We start from the raw sequence: 15,352 nt of genomic DNA on the forward strand, positions 1-15,352 counted from the left end.
AGTCTATTTTTCCTAAATCTATGTAACATTTCTGCTAAAATCACATAAATTCATTCCAACATCATTCTAACATTCATTAATCTTGCAATGCATGTGGATTTTAAATCTAAAGACCTAAATCACATATTAACCTTGGCATAATATCTTTCTGTCATCATTTTTTAGCTCTAAGCACATACATTATTACATTTGGTTCATAAATAGGTTCCACTTTATTAATCAGGAAAGCACTTTCATTGAATAACACCCCCACACCCAATGATGGCTAACCTGTGCCAGCAGAAATTCATAGGATGGGGTATATTGACTTTTGCACAAGTTCAGTGGCACGCATTCTGATAGAATGACATGCAGAATTAATTGGAATTAAACTGTTGAGCCTTCACATACCCACACCCATTTCATTCTCTAGTATATTAAAACTGTAAGTGAAGATGCTTAGGATTGCTTGGAAATTGGTTCTAAATCTAAAATATGAATTATATGAGGATTTCATGCCAGGCCTTCACCATCTGAAATGACTTTGAGGCCCAATTAAAAGTGCTTGCATTAACCCATAAAGCCCTAAAAACTTGGGGCCAGGTTATCCACCCACTCTGTACAATCACTTCCTCATAGATCCCACTGCAGGTTTTCTTCCCACTTTCTCCAATGGGCATGGGTGCTGACTGAGTGACCCCTCAGCCGATTCATTTATTAGGAGTAGGGATAGAAAAGAAATTAGATTCAGTTTGCATTAAACCAAATGTTTCAATGCGAACCAAAGCACAGCTGTCTTTTGGAATTCATAGTTCTGAATTTTGCAATGCAGCTCTCCAACAAAGTGATGTTTTAAAAAATGCATATTATGGGGAAATTGCCCATTGAAATGAATGTATTAGTAACATATAAAAATATGTTATGTTATAGAAAACTGTCTGAAGAAATGTGTACGTTATTTCATTTGCATGAAAATATTGATGAATTTTCATGACAAATTGCTTCACAAGTGTGGAGAACCGAATTTAAGATAGGAAAACAGAGAGAGAGCCTTCCATCCCTAATTAGGGGCATAAGAAACTACAAGCTGCTTGCACCCACAGAATATTCAGAAGCAGCTATGCCATAAGGATGAGGCCTGTAAGGCCGTTCCTGTACCCAATCAGCGCTACTCATTACTCCCTCTCTCCCAATAAGAAGGGTAAATGTGCTTAGAAGAATTGGCAAGGAAGGCTGAGAGCAACCTCCTCAAGGCTTATTTTTCTCTAGACTTTCTTGGAAAAAGCTTAGAAAGCCAATATCCACCCCCTCTCCCCACTTTTTTTCTTTAAAAAACTAGAGTAAAAATGAATTCATTACAAGGCAAGCTGTGGTGAGCTCACCCATCAGTATTTGTTAAAGGAATTGATACCATGCAATTATTACTCAGTGTTGACTAAAAAGGAAATTGAAATGATCCAATAACACTAGGGATATATTATTGCAATTTCATAAAGCAGCTTAATTTTGCATCCATCTGACAATAAAAGTAAATTATTCAAGTTTAATAGAAAAACTACTGTCAAAGGGAATGAAATATACTATTTACAGCTATGGAAAGAATTTGCAGGGAAGAGAACAGAAGTATGGTAATGTTACGAGAACAAGACTGACAGGAAGGAAATTATTTTATAGTGTTAGATTGTTCTTTTTTAAAAATAAAAAAGAAACAAATTAGCCATTGGAAGAATTGCATCAGTCTGTGCTTTCCATCACATTAACAGAGTAATTTGTATCTTGAGTTAGCACAACAGGCCACCATGCCTTTTCCTTATTACCTTTAGCCCACACTTATAAAAGCATTTGCATGTATTTTATTGTTAGGATCTGAACTAGAAAACAGTAGACAGTCATTTTAATTATTGTTCTGTACTGCTCTTAATGGTGTGTGTGTGTGTTTATATTTCTGTATATTGCCCTGATATTTTATGAGAGTGTATATATAATTTTTTATAAATAAATATATAAATAAATAAAGGTTCTTTTTTCTTTTTTAAGAAAAATTTGCTTGACAGAATGAAAGAAGGGTCTGGCTTCTATTGATCTCAGGGAAACTGCCACAGAAGAGTTTCCTCATAGATTATGTATGGAAGTTGCTAACATTACATGCATTTGCCTCATTTTCTTGCACATTTCTTGCATATTTCTATCTATCTCTATTATCTATCTATCTATCTATCTATCTATCTATCTATCTATCTAATCTATCATCTATCTATTTTTAAAATAAAAAAACACACACGATTGTTTTGTTTTCAGCTGTAGGCTAGGCTGGGTCAAAGGGAGTTTCCCTGGAATTAATTTTTAAAAGTTATAAGACTTTAAGAAGTTATAACTTTTCTCTATAACTTTCATCTATCACTCTTTGAATAGAATTGTGCATTGTTTAAAAAACAGATATAGTGGGCACAACAAAAGCATTGTGCAATGTACAGAACCAGTTAGATACAAACACTACAGGAAGGATTGGAAAGGGCCTACTGGAGGAAAGAACACTCTATATGTCAAAGAAATCATAGAGTTCCTAGGCTGGAAATCACCAAAGGGTCAGCCTCCTCCACAGAATGTCTGTGGGTGATAATACCAACTCCCAAAAATAATTTAGTACAGTGGTATCTCAGGTTACTGATGCTTCAGGTTACATACGCTTCAGGTTACAGACTCCGCTAACCTAGAAATAGTACCTCGGGTTAAGAACTTTGCTTCAGGATGAGAACAGAAATCGTGCTCCGGCGGTGTGGTGGCAAAGGGAGGCCCATTAGCTAAAGTGGTGCTTCAGGTTAAGAACAGTTTCAGGTTAAGAATGGACCTCCGGAACAAATTAAGTACTTAACCCGAGGTACCTCTGTACTGGGAACATGCTGTTGCCCCCTGCTGCCCAAAATGGCCTTGATGACCTTGAGATGGAGAATGAAATCTCCAAAGGCATCCAAAGTACAGAATGTTACTAAGATACCAATTAACCTCACACAGACTAGATAAATGTATGTTCCAGTTATGAGAAAGAGGTATAATTTCTAGAACAGTTGCTCATGGAACCAACCAGAGGAATAGTGATGCTGGACTTGATCTAAAGTGGGACCCAAGACTTGGTGTGAGATGTATGTGTTGTTGAAATGATCGGAAAACAGTTATCACAGCGCTATTCAGATTTAATGTCTATCTAACAGGACAATTTCCAAGAAAATTCAAAACCACAATAATAGAAACTCAGCTAGAATGTTTAGTGTGTGGCTGAAAATGCTTTTTATCTAAGCTACTTCCATGACCTCCCCTAACATGCCCCCAAATCACCCCTGAAATTCCCCACTTTTTGGCCCTCCTGACACTGGATCTCTGACATTGGTAGGGCAAGAACATGGGAGGTTTCTACAGTGATGGGTTGTGTGCATCCAACATCTGATCTCCTCCAGCATCAGAACTCTACATTCATGTCAAAGTGGGAGATCTAATGTTTCCTATAGCCCCTGGGATGTCCTCCAAGAAGCCATAAGTTTGTAGCCTAAAACTAGTTTCTATGGTTCATATTACACTATTTGTTATATCCATCCTAAGAAGATGACACACTACTCTTTTTCTCTAAACATTTCTATTTGGGAAGTTTATTCCTATAAAAGTTTACCACTTGGGGAAAATGAAAGATTTTATTACACAATGACCTTGCACCTGTCTGCTTATCAGTTACACCATAAATATCTCTGTCTCCAGCTAGTCCATCTGTTACTGCTCAGATTCACATGATGGCAATTGGTAATACAGATCAATGTTCTCACTGATTTTGTTCCTGTCTCATGTGGATAGTGTGCTTTTCCAAATGACATTTTAATATGAGGATCTACATTTCTAGATTATATTTTTCTCTTCTGCAGATTGTATATTTCTCTTCTGCATTGATCGTCTCTCTCTCTGTGTGTGTGTGTGTGTCAACTATTCTATAGTTGGTGTTTGTATGTTTTCAGAAGTGATAAATGTATAGAAGATGCAAACTACTGCTGTTAGAACAGCTGTAACCCTGTACCAATGCTTAAACCTTTAAATGATTGCTGTCCCCCCTTTTGTGCATACAGAGTGCAGAATGGTTTCTATATTCCCATAAGCATTTTGGATGCCCCCAGCAGGACACACCTAAAGGCTGGGTTGTTCTGGTATCCTTCGCACTTGCCTGGGTAGTTGTGCTAGGCTTCTTTAAAAGGTACACATGTGTTTGTGTGTGTGTGTGTGTGTTTGTGATGGGGAGCGGGAATTAGCACTCTTTTAAATAAGGTAGCCCAAACCCTTATCCCATCTGCTCTAAATTCCTTGAGCTCAGGAAATTAGACTGATGGCAGAGCCTTTTGCTTGTGGCACCTAACCTATGGACCTACACTCTGTTGAGGGAGATCCAGTACTATACTGCTTCAGGCAGTTGTTGAAGATTGCCTTTGGTTAATTATGAAATGTCTTCTGACTCTGCTTTCTGTTATACATGTGCTGCTGGGATTTGTTAAATGGGTTGGATATTGCTGGTTGGATTAATTTGAGTGTATACTGAGTTTCTTAGGGATTGTGTTTGTTTTATTCTGTTTTGTTTTATTACTGTTTGTTAGCTACTCTACATCCCAATGGAAAAATAGGTGGGATAGACTTTTAAAAAATAAATAACTTGGGAACACTGGTGTAATGCGTTCCCTGATGGCAGTAGCTGCATACTTCATCAGATTCAAAGGAGTGTTCAAGGTCAGTCTCATAGCAATCTCCTTACAATAATCATGTTGAAGGCATGGATGTCATAGCCCCAATCTGAGAAGGAGGGAGTTACCTACTTGCCAAGAGTGACATTTCAGGTCCTTAATTATTATTAAAATAAGCTGCAATCTATTATGGAGCAGAGTTGCAAAGAAAATACCTGCCATATGAAGAGAAATACCAGTATATTAGCATGAGGAAAGTGAGAGGAAATGTGTTTGTATTATGGTGGAGAGCAGGGACTACTCTTGAGTTCATTTTCTTTTTAAATGTACAGGTTTCCCAAGTTATGTCAGACTCATAAATGGACTTGTTTACTGAAGTTCAATGGAGCATGTTAAAGTCAGCCCAAAAAAGCAGGCTGATTTCGTGCGGGAATGGCTGTCATGGCCTAATGTCAGTCAGCAGAGTATCTCAAGGTTATTCAAAATGCACTGAGAGAAACAAGGAAATCTATTAATGCAGATGTTGAGAGGGGAAGGCAAATCCCGCTCTTTTCTTCTGGTCAGACTAATGGTTGCTGTACCTGGGCAATGCATTTGTTCAGTCACAAAGCTATCAGAAAGCAGATGTCCATCACAGCAAAAGAACTGTCACTTTCTGTGATATTATTATATATATCATTTCTCTTCCAAAGACCCAAGGCTGGAATATGTACGTGTTTCCTATTCTGTCATCACAACAATCCCATGGGGTTGATTATTATACTTGAGAAATAGTGAGTTCCTCAGAACCATTCAGAAGAGAATCCATTGATCCCTGGAAGAACATCCCATGGCTCATAGGATAGAGCAAACCTCCCTCTCCATTTCCAAGGAGATGAAGCCTTCCCTTTGTGTACATAGAAATCTCATCCACCCATCCTGCTTTGCAGTAGCATAAAGGGGACATGCCATGGCAGATTGTTGGGGAGGAGGCTTTGGCTCCACTGGTCCATGGGGATATGGTTGAATGGAAATCAACTCAGCAAATATCATCAGTATTCTCTCTTATTGCTTTCACACTGTAAATGACCTCCCCCTCCACAACAAAAATTTTTGCATTGCATTTCTTTTGCATCGAAGTCAATGAGGTGGAGTAATGTAATGACATCACAATTAATTATTTAAAATTTTGCCAGAGTGACATCAAGACAAAATAACTGCAGTGGAACAGAAAGAGTGCTGCATTAAAGTCCTCCCTTGCATAAGAATCACTGTATTTTATCTTCCAGAACCTTGGCAAGCACCATCTCCTTAGAAGGGGCTACCATGCTTGAAATTTGAATTCTGGCAGAAAATAAAAATATTAGAGGGTTTAAAATATATACAAATATATAAAGTTTCCCTGAATGGATCTGTCTGAAATCTGGCAAACTTAATGTACTCGGGAGGGGATCCTTTGCCTGTGAATTTCATTCACTTATGGGGGGGGAGCTATAGCCATTTTAGTCACATCAGATTTGTATCCAAATAACAAATTGAACTGGGATGACGCAGAATAGATCCAAAACAGACTGGGTTGTTGTTTGTTGTTATTATAACCCACCCACTCTGGATGGCTTACTGTGTATATAAAAACATAGTAAAATGTCAAACATTAAAAATTTCCTGATACAAGGGTGCCTTCAGGTGTCTTCTAAAAGTTGTGTATTTCCTTGGCATCTAATGGGAGGGTGTTCCACAAGGCCTTCTGCCTGGTTCCCTGTAACTTCAATTCTCAGAATCAGGGAACCACCAGAAGACCCTTGGAGGAGTACCTCAGTGTCTGGGCTGAGAGATGGGGGTGGAGATGCTCCTTCAGTGCTACAGATACAAGGCAAATCTTGTGGTCAATGAACATCTGCATTATCTAGGTCTCTTTGCTCTTCATTCATCTCCCCCCACCACCTGTTTTCTGCCTTAGAAATTGGTGAATGGATCGTCTTGCTGTGTGGCAGGGTGTTCTTTCTGACCATATTACATTTTGGATGGATGTATACCAGGGGAAATACATTTTTACTTTAAAGGGAAAGAATGTGATCCACAGTTCCATATGGCTATGATATGCAGATGAAATCTTGTGGCAGCAGAATTTCCCCCATTAATTTCATTGTCAGGAAAACATTCCCCAACACTGACATAAATGAGGATGTTCTGCTTGCCCAGAGTTTCATGTGCTCTGGAGCCGCTGGATTGAGATTTGTTATAAAAGAAGACTATTAGAAGTCCATTTTTTTGTTCACAGTATATCTGACACAGTCAGGACCATCAAGCAGCAGAACTATTAACAGAGCAATGGCTAATTGCACTGGTTAATAATGTGGTCCAATGCAAAAATCAATGGACCTCCACTCAATTTACATGCTATCAAAGGGTTTGAAATAGCTTAGGCCAGCTATACTAAGAATTGGGCTTTGAGAAACTTCATCAACACTTTGAGAACTAGTCAGCTCAGTATGAAAAGCAAAATCAGGGGCAGTTTTTCAATCCATTTGAAACGAAAAGAGAGTAAAAAAATCAATAGTAATTTACAATTTATGAGTTTTGTATGTAGTAGTTCTTTCAGCTATTCAAAAGCTTTCTCTCTCTCTCTCTCTCTCTCTCTCTCGTGTGTGTATTTCCCCACATTCCATACACCTTTTTAAATGTTCTCTCAAATTTCAATTGGAAATGTACTATGTTCATTTATTGATGAGATAACTCCTGATGTCAGAGGACAGTCTGGCTCCAGACATAAGTAAAGAGCTTACTAACAACAGCCCGAATGTCCTTGGTAATAACTTTATCTGTAGGCTCATCTTCACTTAAATGTTGTGTGTGTGCTTGCTTAAGGCTCCTACTTCTCCAGGTTGTTTGTTCGTCCTTGCAAGCAAATAAAAAACAAAAAACTGTTCTGGATAAGGCAGGTCAAATTTGAAATCAATCCCAGGTCATATGGCAGCTTTACAAAAAAAGTAGAATTTCAGCCAGAGTACAATTGAGTATCACTCCAGAATCCAAGGCCTGATGAGATAATAGGTTAGGACACCTCTTAATGGTGCTTTCTGTTGCTTTGAAAAGTTTTACTGCTAAATCAGATGTGCTGCAGTTAGGGATGCTGGAGAAGCTTCAATTGTAGTAGTCTTAGGGCGTGAGATATACTGTGCAGCTCACTCTCACTCTCCTTGTCTATCATAGAATCATATAATTGTAGAGTTGGAAGGGACCCCAAGGGTCATCTAGTCCAACCCCCAGCAATGCAGGAATCCTCCCCACAGCTGTCCCTGGGTGGGCTCGAACCACCAATCTTCTGGTTAGCAGCCAGACATACTGACCCATTGTACCTACAGATGGTGGCTTGCTAGAAACCACTGACTAATGCCACTGGAATTTTAGGGTTACTGAGTAAGTATTTAGGGAAGCTTTTAATGTTTGATGTATTAGAGGATTTTAATATTTTTTTGGAAGCCGCCCAGAGTGGCTGGGGAAGCCCAGCCAGATGGGCGGGGTACAAATAATAAATTATTATTATTATATATTATTATAAGTCTTCCAACAATCCCACTCCTCCTGTTTGGAAGTGCAGAATTTGTGGGAAGCATTTCACCAATTTTCAAGGATGGGAAATATTCAAAGTGGTTCAAGATAAGCATGCATGCTTATTTTAAGCACAGAATGGTAAGTTGCAGGATTGGCTTACATGTTTTGGTGGTTTAACCAGCAACAGCTCCTCTTGCCAGAAACTGACAGCAGCCAGATTTCTCGCCACCAGTGTGATGTTTCATAGCATGTGAATATAGCATATATTACAAAAGAATGAATTTTAACCATAGTTCTAATAAAACAGGCCTCACTTTTTATGCAAATGAGTAAATACTTCTGTATGCTAGAATAATGTGAGGAGAACATAAGAAGAATAACAGTTTAGAGAAAGATGCAATTAATGCAGACTCCAACGAAATCTTATTTTAGTATCATGGATCAGGAACACACAGCTTTAAGGAATTTCATAGATGGGGCACATGAGCTAGTTTTGGTTATTTGCACCTTGAATAATATTTTCATAAAGACTGCCCAGATCACCAAGCTTTGTAACTCCTTGGCTCACAACACAAACTTCAGCAGTGAAACTTAAAATTGTGGTGTCAGGGGAGGGGGTAATATTTCTGTTGAGGAACATATCATGCCCCTCCTTTGGTCCCTACCTTGAACTCAGCTCTCACCAATGGCTCCTAGAAGCTGTCAGCATACAAAAGAGGCCCCACCCTGGGAAATGGTTTTCACTCACTGGCTAAACCAGGTGAGGGTAGCTGATGGGTCTCAAACCTTCAGTGAGTTAAGGACTTCCCTTGCATGTGAAGATAGGCTCTGGTAGATTGAACAGATGAGATCAATAGTGGGTGCAATGGTCAAGAAGATGGTTTCTGCACATGCTACAGAGGGAAGTGAGGGGCAGATGGGGCTCATTAACCTGGGAAAGTAGCCCAACTAGCAAATGTAAAATTCTGATCCTAAACCTCTGCTGCCTTGTAGGATATCTTCAGGAAAAGAAAAGGCAAAGGAGTAAACCCTACACAAATCCAGAATAGAATCCCTAAGATTGTTGTCTGCCTCCTTCCAGCCACTCCTGCCTCCAACCTGGTGCCAGACGTGTTGCTCTGCTTTCCCTTGGACCACATCAGCAAGGCAGAGGGCGAGGTGTCTTGTCATCTGGGCAGATCAGGATTTCCATACTGCCTGGCTCCCCCCCCCCGAAGGAAATCACTTTGGAACTGCTAATGCAGTGGTCTGACTTCACCACCCACCTCCATTGTCCCTTGAGATGGATGGATAGCAACAATTTTCCCTCCACCAAGTTATTCACCAGGTTGGATTTTAACCTGAACAGAAAAATGAATTTCTCACTCTCTCTCAAGCGTTTCCTTCTTCCCATTGCAACCACCAGATAAGTGGAATGTGCAGGAGGCAGGATGCTTTGGATTGTAACTTCAGGCCCCGGTCTGAATCAAAACCTCCCGGGGATCAAAGCCATGTCTAATAAAGAAGCATTTCCACAAGTACTTTACAAACATAAAGTCATTCTATCCCAGACTGATTGGCTGAAAATGGAGAAGAGAAAGAGAGAACAGCCTTGTTATTCATCACAATCTCCATCTTTCAAATATCGCGGAGTCTCTGAGGCCAGCCTTGCTTCAAGCACTTTTTCCTCCAGTGCCTCTGTAGACTGCCTTTTGAAGGTAAGGTGAACACCAAAATGTTACCTTTTGTTTTCCTTTTGATTTTGCTATGTACCACGAGATTCCCACGTCTTTTCTTTGAAGATTACACTGGCTGCTGCTTCTGTGTTGCTTGTATCCCCTTCTAGTCCTTCTTGCTTTTTTCAAACTCTCTTTCAGCTTCCCTCTCCTCTCAGTGCTTTATCTGAGCAATTCCTTGGAGCTTCATGCTGAAGAGGCATGACTTGACTGCGAGCTTTCAAGAGTCACAAATGAAATGAGCTCAGGAACTCGACGATGTCTCTTGATGCCAAGTGTGAAAAACTTTCCTAAATGCTCAGTTTCAATGGTCAGCTACCGGAGCCTATGGGGGAAAGAATGGAGTGATAAAATTAAAGGGAAGGCAGAAAATGCGAAATCAAGGGCTGTCTTGATTTAATGGACAGTAGTGGTATTGATTCAGTTCCACTAAACACAGTTTAAAAGCACATAAAATCCATTTCTTTCAATGGTAGGCATTTTAAGAGACTGCATAATGTTTAAATATCCTATCAGAGTTGCACTGTCTCTGGTGTAGTAGATCTCCATCATGACAGGGCATATCATTCTGCCAGCTAACAATTGTATTAGTTCCATTCAATGGCAGTATTACCATCTTATTCAGACTGTCATCCTAAAAATTTTTCTCAGCTCTGCAGCAGCTGGAAATGAAGCCTTGCAAAGCTATACCAAGCCGAGTTAATTCTTCAGCAAGGTTCCGTCTGCCTTCCCTCTGTTTAAGGTAAGGGGTTGCCATCTCAATCCACAAACCAGTTAAGCCAAAGCAACTTGAACATAATCCCGATATCGTAGTTCTTTGCATTTAGTAAATTAACCACAGTCCAAAGTTACTTGGATTTCTAGCACACTTCTGTGAGTTGTTCTGATAGCAGGGCAGGGAGCAGGATCAGTACCTAGACTTCAGCTCTGCAACTGATGCAACAGACAACCAGAGCTCCCTAACCCATGATCCCATCCCCATTAGCAACACAGAAGCTTAAGAAATGCATTGATACTTTTAAACTTGGACTGCCTTTACAGTATTTTCCAGTTTTCTGGGTCATTGCACAACAAGCCAGATTCTATGGACATAACAATCAAGCCCTGGAATACACTGTTCAGATATAGGAGATTCCCAGAAAGGTTGTCAGTTGGTCCCTGCCCCCATTGATCAGCAGCTCTTTTCACACCTCCATAGTCCAAGCATTTCCTTGACAGATGTGTTGCTGCACAAATTCTTTGCATCCCTATGCTTTTGCCTTTACACAATTTTCTTCTGTCTGTAGTTCCCTCCAGCCTGCCCACAACATAAAGAAGAGCACTCTTCTCATATGGAAAGAGATGTGGAAGAGAGGGGCTGCCATCTAATATTTATGCTGTTGCAACTACTCTGAGCATACAAACCGGGCAATATTGTTTTTGGCTTGGGAGGGGGAAAATACCTATTTAACCCACATCCAGATGTTCTGTGCCTTGGTCTAATTTAACCATACATTAGAGAGACAGGCAGGCAGATGGATGAAATGATGTTGTTGGTGGACACTGAATCTTTTAATATAGAGCAGAAGCTTCACAGTTACAAACCTCAAAATACATATATCCCCCTATCTGTGAAATGAGGCCATCTATTTGGGCAATCACCCCACTTGCAAAAGGGCAAGAAACTGTCCACAAGTGGACAAGTACTATGGGAAACAGAGAATCCACTTCTCTTGATTGGCAGGCAGGCTGATTCTGCCTCACAAGAAGATATATATCCAGATAGGCATCCCATGGAAAGGAGGAGCATCATATGCATCAAAACTTTCAGGTTGGCCAGAGATTTGGTTTACAGGTCAGCACTGGTTGGTATTTTAACAAACATTATCTGAACAGAGTCTCCAGTTAATCTATTACATGATTTAACTCTAAGGGATTTTGATGAAATACTGTGCTCAGTGCATGATTAAATAAAAGGGGCAAATGGATTGGGGATTTTATCTTTTCCAGTAACTTTCATCCCAAGTTTGCATTTATCTTTTTGCAAGTTTGCATTTATGCATATCACATTGCATGATCTTGAAAAATGTGTCTCACTGGAGATGAGTAGTCAGCTTTCTATAGCAGCACGTGGATGCAGATCTCTTATCTGGATTAGAGTGAAACCATGAAACCGCTCTAGGCTTTTCTGGCATTCATTAGACCGCTGTCCAGGCAATCTGTTTTCCCTATATACACTTGTCAGGAGGAATCTTCAAGGACGAGAAAGGAGGTTACATTTAACTGCTGAACTTTCCATTAACTAAAACACACACATGCACACAAAACAATTTTTTTATATGTGCAATCTCTCTTATGAATGCCTCAGCTGCAAGAAAAATAATAACAGAATTGAATGGTGGGAACAGAAAACTGTGGCATAGGCAAGCAGTTTATGCACTGCAATATTTAAGAGCCCGGAAATCAAAATGGAAATAATGGGGGGCGGGGGAGTTGCAGCTTTGTGACCAGACCTTGGTTCTGCAGAATTGAGGTGAAAGGGTATTTTATAAGTATCTTGGCTATGACCAACTTGTAACATACAACAGATTGCTCTCACATAGGAGGAGATGGACAAAATGGCTCAGCAAATATGGCATTTGTCATTACAAAAGGACCTTGCCCAAGCAGATAGGCTGGTGTTTCAATGGGAGCATCTTGGGAGAGTTATAAATGCCCCACCAATTCAGACTGGATCACCTGAAACCATTTCCCCACCCTATTTGCTCTGATATAGTTTTCTTCAGAAAACAATTCTTCTCCTTTTCTCCAACCCAGAGAGTGTGGTGTTGCTTCCAACTCTAGAGAGGGGCAAGACACACAAAAGTTGGTGTGCAGATACTGTATACACTATATCTCCAGCTTCTCCTGCATAAGGGTGGAGGTTAAGAGGGGCTGTATTATCCCACCAGCTACCCCTAGCCAGCACAGTTTAGGACCCCCCTTAACCAAATTGGGAAAGGTGGGTGAAGGATGCTTTTGGGGAGGCACTCTTGTACTGTTTACTTTGAAGTGGATTGGAATTAGTGCATGGCAGATGTCAGTGCCAGATGGGACAGGGACAGTCAGCACATTGCTGAAGGCCAGGTCTGAGCACCCTTGCTTAGGCAGAAGTGAGTGATCACAAAGATGACCCCCATTATTGACAGTGCTAGTGCATTGTAATCATTGCAGATCTCATTGTTTGTGCTGCATGTTATTAAGTTGTGGCTCTAGTGAACCCAGTGAGGAATCAGGCTAATATAACACACATTATTTGATCAGCACCTGACTGATCACCTTTCCTGTGTACCTGCACCTGCATCATCAAACAGGATACATGCCATTTCTCAACTCACCAAACTTCTTGCATATACAATAGGGAACAGAGCTATCATATATTAGGGCTGCAATACATACAGATTTTCCCAGACATTACCAGGGTTTCAAAGGCAGAAAGGACATCTTGGGTGAATTTCTGAAATGTGGCGCTTTGTCTCATCTTTGGCATTTTTTCTTTTAAAAAGCTCAACAACTTTGAGGATGTCCTGGTGACTTTTTGAACTATGGCAACCCTATAATATATGGGACAAGATTTAAAAGTTGACAAGAAGGGAATGGGAGATCATTAGGAAGTGTACAAAGGAGGGTGCGAAAGGGAATACAGTGGTACCTCAGGTTACAGACGCTTCAGGTTACAGATGCTTCATGTTACAGACTCTGCTAATACAGAAATAGTACCTCGGGTTAAGAAGTTTGCTTCCGGGTGAGAACAGAAATCGAGCTGCAGTGGCATGGCAGCAGCGGGAGGCCCCATTAGCTAAAGTGGTGTCTCAGGTTAAGAACAGTTTCAAGTTAAGAACGGACCTCTGGAACGAATTAAGTTCTTAACCTGAGGTACCACTGTACAGGACAACAAAGTAACTATGGGTTCTCTACAGCTAAGTTGTCCTGTTTAGCACAAGGTCTTCTGCATGCACAATGAGACAGCCTCTCCTCTCTCTAAATATGTACTGGGATTTCCCCCAACCCTTTAGGGTAGACTTGGGGGAGCACTGGGGGGGGGGAACGGGAGGAGCGGGAGAGAGAGGAAGTCCCCTTGTGCAGGTGGAATACCTTGTGCTAACAGAATGACTTCAATGGATACAACCCCACATCTGTCATTTTTCTTTGATTAAATCTTTTTTTTCCTTGGGTTTTGCTGCTCCACCTGTTAAAAGTACTAAACTCAGAAACTAATTCCACTCAGCTTGTTCCCCACAGCAAGCAGATTTATTGGTGCTTTCATCAACCAGGAGTTCTCGGTACTACATTTCTTGTCAGTTCTTACAAAGGAGATAGAGCCATTGATATAATGGGATGTTGCCACCCCTTCTTTCACTGTCTGTGATCAACACATCTTATAGTTTCTCTTGTTATAAGATAAACTGTCTGAAACCTTCAAGTCTTACCCCAAATAAATTCTGTTTTCATAACTCCATTTCTTGATTCAATTTCAGATGGGATCTTAATGACACCAACAACTTGGAAGTGACATTACATGGCTGACCTGCAAGAAACAATTACTCTCAGTGTGAGATTTATGAAGAATGTAATTCAGAAGGCCATCAACAGCTGGTCCCCTCTCAGTATCTCAAAACTGGAGAGAGTCAAATCTATCAAAATGGTTTTAGCTCCCTAGATTAATTGCATGTTTAGAATTCTTTCTGATTAATTATCTCCGGTGTCTTCAACATCTGAAGTGTCTTATTTTGGAATCAGGGTGAAACAAGACTCTTGCAAGCAAAACTTGGTTTGATGGCTAGTTGTTGGAATGGGATCCAAAACAATAAATGTGGGAAATTCAGTCATATTTTCTCTCTTTGTGAGGCTGTGTTCTTGATAACTGGCAAAGTCTGAGTCATTAAACCTAGTGATAAAAACTGCTTGAAAACTGGCCATTTTCCTTCTTAGAATATCATACATTATGCTATCACGCTTCAAACTTCTATTTATATAGTTTATTTTCCAATCCCCACAAGGAAAAACAGCCTACTTTTTAATTTATATTTCAAAATTGCTTGAAATGCAATCAACAAAAAAGACAGCACACATTTAATAATTACTTATGCTTCCTTGCATGGAAAATTGCAAATTTAGTGAGGATTATGTTAAGTTTAAAAATATTGGTAGGTCAGTAACTCATACTGACACAATTAAATGAGATTCTAATTCCAGATATCATCAGCAAACCAAATCAACATCCAGTCTACAAAGAAGTGTAACCTGTGCAAAGTAAAAAACAAAACAGTATGACAGTGGTAGGTACCCTTGGGACTGGGGAGTAAGGGGTGCATTACATTGGTGGAAAGGTATTGGGGTAGCATTCTAGTAGTAGGTGTAGCAAGACCCGCACAAAAGCACACTGTCCTGTTCTAG

At 40.1% G+C, this 15,352-nt stretch overlaps 1 long non-coding RNA gene across 1 annotated transcript; it reads left to right on the forward strand.

The window, feature by feature from the left end:
- The first annotated feature begins 9,229 nt into the window (after nt 1–9,229).
- On the forward strand, nt 9,230–14,790 carry LOC128416886 (uncharacterized). Its single transcript, XR_008331334.1, has 2 exons — nt 9,230–9,919; nt 14,434–14,790. It is a non-coding gene; the product is annotated as an uncharacterized LOC128416886 (long non-coding RNA).
- The last annotated feature ends 562 nt before the right edge of the window (nt 14,791–15,352 follow it).

This window comes from Podarcis raffonei, chromosome 7 (genome assembly GCF_027172205.1).
Source record: "Podarcis raffonei isolate rPodRaf1 chromosome 7, rPodRaf1.pri, whole genome shotgun sequence".
Classification (NCBI taxonomy): Eukaryota; Metazoa; Chordata; class Lepidosauria; order Squamata; family Lacertidae; genus Podarcis; species Podarcis raffonei.